The sequence below is a fragment of the Octodon degus genome, unplaced genomic scaffold (assembly GCF_000260255.1).
Source record: "Octodon degus isolate 3935 unplaced genomic scaffold, OctDeg1.0 scaffold00035, whole genome shotgun sequence".
Taxonomy (NCBI): domain Eukaryota; kingdom Metazoa; phylum Chordata; class Mammalia; order Rodentia; family Octodontidae; genus Octodon; species Octodon degus.
The window spans coordinates 11,536,228-11,541,945 of NW_004524611.1; the positions used below are offsets into that span (position 1 = coordinate 11,536,228).

The 5,718-nt window shown below is 44.3% G+C and overlaps 1 pseudogene; it reads left to right on the plus strand.

Annotated features, from left to right (window-relative positions):
* Positions 1-251: 251 nt before the first annotated feature.
* On the plus strand, positions 252-4,492 carry LOC105742078 (annotated as a pseudogene).
* Positions 4,493-5,718: the final 1,226 nt, after the last annotated feature.

Here is a 5,718-nt window from a genome sequence, read left to right on the forward strand (position 1 = left end):
GAGACTCTTTTTTATCTCCCATGCAGTCTGGAGAAGACCATGTTCGAGATGGGGCCCCTGCCTCCAATCTATTTCCCACAGAGTACACTATGGCCCAATAAGCCAGGTAATTTGTCCCTGTTCCAGAGAAGTAAGGTCTGGAAGGATGGAGACCTCAGCTCAACCTCTTGACTCCATATGCCAGGTTCTTTCCTCTGATCCATGTTGGCTGTCACTCATTCCTCTTGCAATACCCAACATATCGCGAGAGCATGGCAAGACCACAGATTCTAAGAACAGTCGACATCTTCGACTGCCTCCAAATGAGGTCCATGTACAGACTCACAGGTAAGTGCAATTATCTTAATCTAACCAAGAAGTAAAAGTTCTGGTTCCTAGAGTAGGTTCTCACCAGGGCTGGTAGATTCCTTCCCTGGCTTGGTAGGAATTTAAGACATACCAGGCCCACAGAAAGCCAATGAACACTTAAAATCTAAGGGTTGGATTTTTCCTACACTTCCATGGAGAAAGGGGTGTGATTTCATGAGGCGCTTCTACTGTCCCCCACACTCCTCTTTCTTTTTTTAAAAATTTTATTTTATTTTATTTTATTTTGAAGAGTAAAAACAAATTAAACAGTCCTCATCTTGCAGGGGAGATGTGGAATGGTGAGACAAACAGGAATTTAGGAGAAAGTGTGTTTTCTGATGGAGGGGTGATGCTGCCAGTAGAGTATAGCAGACAGCCGTTCAGAGACTCATGGTTATCACTCCTCATACTCTGGGTCCTACAACTTGATGACACTGTTGGGAAAAGCTGGGTAGATTGCTACTTCGATCTCTCCAATTCTCTAGCCCTTCCCAAATCTCTTCTGGGCCCCTCCAGTCCTCCAGTCCCCTCTCTTTGGTCCAGTTACCTCACAATTCACCATCCTTCCCTAAAACACAACATTCAGCTCATTCAACATTTTAAAATTGCTACTTTGTTCTCTCTTCTTTACTTATACCATAATTTGCCTCTTGGGCCTCGCTTATTGACCCTGTCTCAGAGGAGGACTGTAGTACTAGTTCTCAAAAATTCTTCAAGATCTGGTGTCTATTTGCTTTCCTCGCTATAGATAAATCAAAAAGGGAGCCATGTGATGAGGATATAGAGAAGAGAATGAGCCCAGCTTCCTCCTGCAGTTGAAAAGCCCAGATGGTGCCACTTTAGGCAGAAGTTAAGGAAGGTTGAAATTGTCTCAGGGAAGCAGAAAAAAGAGTGGAGATTCTGGAGAGAGGGGCAGTGCTTGTGGATATCGAGAATCCCATCCAAGAATGGAAGGTCAGGATTTTTTGCTTTTATGGATGCTTTGAAAGCATATAAAGCCTTCAAAGATCTAACTGCACTTAGCAGGCCCATAGCCTGTGGCTAACACCAATGACAATGACACCATTTCATAAAATAGTCAATGTCTCAGCTCAGTGACACCGGAGTCTTGCTCTTAGCAGTGAAAAGAAACTGAAAGTTGTTTCTTAACCTTCAGGGAGTTAAATTTGTACTCTAGAAATATGAGATGAGAAAGGCCTCCTGGCTATGGGCTGTAGGCTCTAGAAGTGAGGAGGCGTCCAGGAAGATGCTCACCTGTATAAAGTGATGGAGGAAGAGCTCTGCATGGATCCTGAGAAGTGGATGTTCTGCTCTCCTGAGCTGGGCTCCTGAGTGTGGTTCTCGCAGCAGGTCAGCGTCATTGGGTACGCTGTCTAAATCCAAGTTTTCAGTCTCCACACCCAAACTGTGAGACCTGAGTCAAAGTCCTGGAATATGTCGTCACAAGCCCTCCAGGTTATGTGGGTGTTTCTGCCATTTGAGAAACAGGGCTCCAGAGTTTTCTTTATTTTTCTGACTTTACATGACACTTTCATGTAGATAAGTAGTACTCAATTCAGTTGGAAAAGAAATGGAGAGTTAAAGGGCAAAGAGAATAAAGAGACAGGAAGAAGAGGATAAGGAAGAGGAGCTGGACACAGAGGAAGAGAGAAAGAAAGAAGCCAGGTATGGTGGGCCATGTCTGTAATATAAGTGCTTTTGGAGATAAGAATGAGCAGGAAGATTGAGGGTTCAAGCTCTGTCTCAAAAAGGGGGGACTGGGTATGCAGCTCAGTGTGTAGGACCTGTGTTGGCCCCCAGGTGAGGCAGGAATACAGGAAGAGAGAGGGGAAGAGGAGGGAAGAGAGAATAAAAGAAGAAGAAAAAGGACAAGGGAGAAGAAAGAGGGCAGAGGAGAAGAGGGGAGAGGGGAGAGGGGAGGAGAGGGGAGAGGGAAGGGGAGGAGAGGAGGGGAGGGAGGAGGAAAGAGGAGGGGAGAGGAGGGGAGGGGAAAGGAGAGGAGAGGAGAAGAGAAGAGAAGAGAAGAGAAGAGAAGAGAAGAGAGAGAAGAGAAGAGAAAAAGGAGAAGAGAGTTGGGGGAGGAAAAAGGAAAGGAGAGGAGAGGAGGGAAGGAGAGGAGAGGAGGGGAGGGGAGGGGAGGAGGGGAGATGAACAGAGGGGAGAGGAGAGGAGAACTTAGCAGGCTCATGGCCTGTGGCTAAGACAGATGACAATGACATCATTTCATAAAATAGTCTCAGCTCAGAGACAGAGAAGAGAAGAGGAGAGAAGGGAAGGGGAGGGGAAGGGACAGGACAGGGTGGGATGGGACAGGATGGGATGGGACAAGACAGGAGAAGAGGGGACAGAAGAGGAGAGGAATTCTGTCCACAGTAACACACCCAGAGACCAGTGTTTGCTCACTTTGAGTACATGGTTCCTCCATCTGCAGCTGAACAGGAAGGGTGAAACAAAAAGGACAAACAGTAAACCTAGAGATAAGTAATTGTCTTCCATCCCTAGATCACCCAACAGTAAGCCTTGTCACCTTAGCCAGGTCACTCAGCCTCCCGATCGCTTGTAAGACACAGATACATGATGCGTGGCCTCTGGGAGTGTGTCCCGCCTGCAAGCCCTGCCCAGCGGTCCCACACAGTATTTGCCAGTGCTGGTGAGTATTCCTAAATGGTTGCTTATACCATCTTCTAACAACCTGCCAAACAGGTTCAGAAACACTGCCCACACTATTGCTCTGTCCACGTGGTCATAACACAGCCAAGCTCCCTGTTAACACACTTTAATGAGCTTTAAGAGGTGGCCTCCTTCCTAGGAAGTAGCTTGGCAGTTTAAGTACCTGCCTGGCAAGTGCAGGAACCTGGGTTCAATCCCCAGTACCACATACCGTGCTGGCCCTGCGCTGAGCCGGACACCGAATCTGGGTGTGGTGGTGCGTGCCTGTAATCCCAGCACTGGGGAGGCTGAGCCAGGAGGATCACTATGAGTCTGAACTGTGTAGTAAGATCCTGTACCAAATAAATAAATAATAATTGCGCTCTGATCAATGTCAACCAATGTGTTTCTTTTAGAATGGTTAAGTAAATTAAACATTCTAGCAACTCAGCGCAAGAATTTGAAGCCTCAAATGTATTTGTGTGTGGAAATATACCTCAAATTTTTCAGATTTCAGCATTTTACTATCTTAAAAGTGAATTTATAGCTGATAAATTTTCCACCAACTGTACACAAGTGTTTTTAAAGAGATTTCATTTGCCTAATTGCTATTCACTTGGAGTGCTGTAAAATAATAGTAAAATCCTACAAATCAAAAAAATAACAATAATTAAATAAACTTTATAAAAAATAGGTGGGGGCTGGAGAGATAGCTCAGTGGCACAAGGGTCTGACTGGCAAGGATAAATTCCAGAGTTCAATCCCTGGTATTACAAAAAAAAAAAAAGTGACTCCCCAGTATGACACTCAGGCTGGCTTGCTGCATCTGAGAGCTGGATGACAGGCCCCTTTTTGGCTGGTTTTTCTGCCAAGGCCTTGAGCTGGGAGACTCCATCTGCAGCTGAATAGGAAGTGGCCCATTGTGATTGAGCTGGTTGGGCTGTAGAGCCAGGCTTTGCCCAGGAACTCCAGGCCTCCTTTATACACCCAATGATCAGACTCATCAACAGTTCTGCTCTATTCAAGAGGAATTGGAAACTCAAAATCAAGAAGGCAAGATCCTTGCTCTTTTCCTCCCTGCTATCTGAGGATCTGTTGCCATCGTGAATGACATAATAACTATCTGAACCCAGAAGTTCATGACCAACTGACTTCTTCAAAGGAAACAAATGGTCATCGATGTCTTTCACCCTGAAAAAGCAACTGTACCTAAGACAGAAATTTGGGAAAAACTTACCAAAATGTACAAGACCACACCAGATGTCATTTTCGTGTTTGGATTCAGAACCCATTTTGTGGTGGCAAGACAACTGGCTTTGGCATGATTTATGACTCCCTGGATTATGCGAAGAAAAATGAGCCCAAACATAGACTTGCAAGACATGGCCTGTTTGAGAAGAAAAAGACCTCAGGAAAGCAGCAGAAGGAACACAAGAACAAAATGAAGAAAGTCAGAGGCACCGCAAATGCTAGCATTGGTGCTGGCAAAAAATGAGCTGGAGACTGGAAAACAGCCAAAGGAGTGGAGATTCTGCAGTGCCTGTCGGCAGTGGCTGCGACTTGTTTCATGAGAGGATTTTATAAACTGTAAAATCATTTTTAAAAAAAAAAAAAGGTAAGATCCATTAAAGGCTCACAAGGGATTGGCAGTCAGAACTGAGGGAATTTCAGTTTGCCTACAGTGATGGCTGTGGTGTGGTCTCAGTTGCAGCAGTCACTGCAAAGGCTGCTGCCCTTGTGGTGGCATTCCAGGGGACGGCATGACGGACTGGACCCATCCCTCAGTGCAGCTCTATGTACAGCTTGGCTGAACTTCTTCTGCCTTCTGCCAACCACCCAAAGCACCCTGGTTCTGTTACTCATTTAAAAAAATCCTAATTCACATATCATAAAAGAATGATCATAAAATTCATCCTTTTGACGTATACAACTCAGTGCATTTCAGCATCTATACATGAATACGTGGCTATCAGCAGTATCCAATTCCAGAACATTCTCACTGTTCCAGGAAGAAATCCAGGCCCCATTAGAGGCATTTCTTTTGGTCTTCTCTTCTTGCCTCCTCTCACAGCAGCCACTAATGCTTTTTCTTTCAAAATTGATACTCTTTGTATGCTAGCTCCACCCCTGAGGTGCGCTGAGACAGCAACTGAATGTGGTGGTGCGTGCCTGTAATCCCAGGTCTTGGGAGGCTGTAAACAAGTGAATCACTATGAGTCTGATCTAGGAGTGAGACCCGGAACACTCTGTAGACCCTTCTCTTAAAAAAAAAAAAAAAAGATACTCCTGGAAACTTCATATGAAGGGGGAACATACCGTATGTAGCCTTTAGCCCTGACTTCTTTAATTATGCATTTTGTTTGCAAGTTTCATTCATGCCATAGTATGAACCAGCCCTTGATTCTATTTTTATGACTAAGTAGTAGCTATTGTATCGAATACTACATTTTTCTTTTTATAAATCCACATGGCATTTGGATTTTCCACCTTTGGGTTATTAGGGATAATACTGATATAAATATTTGTATACAACTTTGGAGGTGACTGTGTTTCAAATCTCTTCAGTATATATCTAAGCAGGGAATTGCTGGACTATGCAGAAACTCTGTGTTTAACATTATAAGAAGCTGTCAAACTGTCTCCTAAGATAGCTACACCATTTTTAATTGCCATTAACAATTTTGATATTTCTATATATTACACCAATATTTGTATATATGC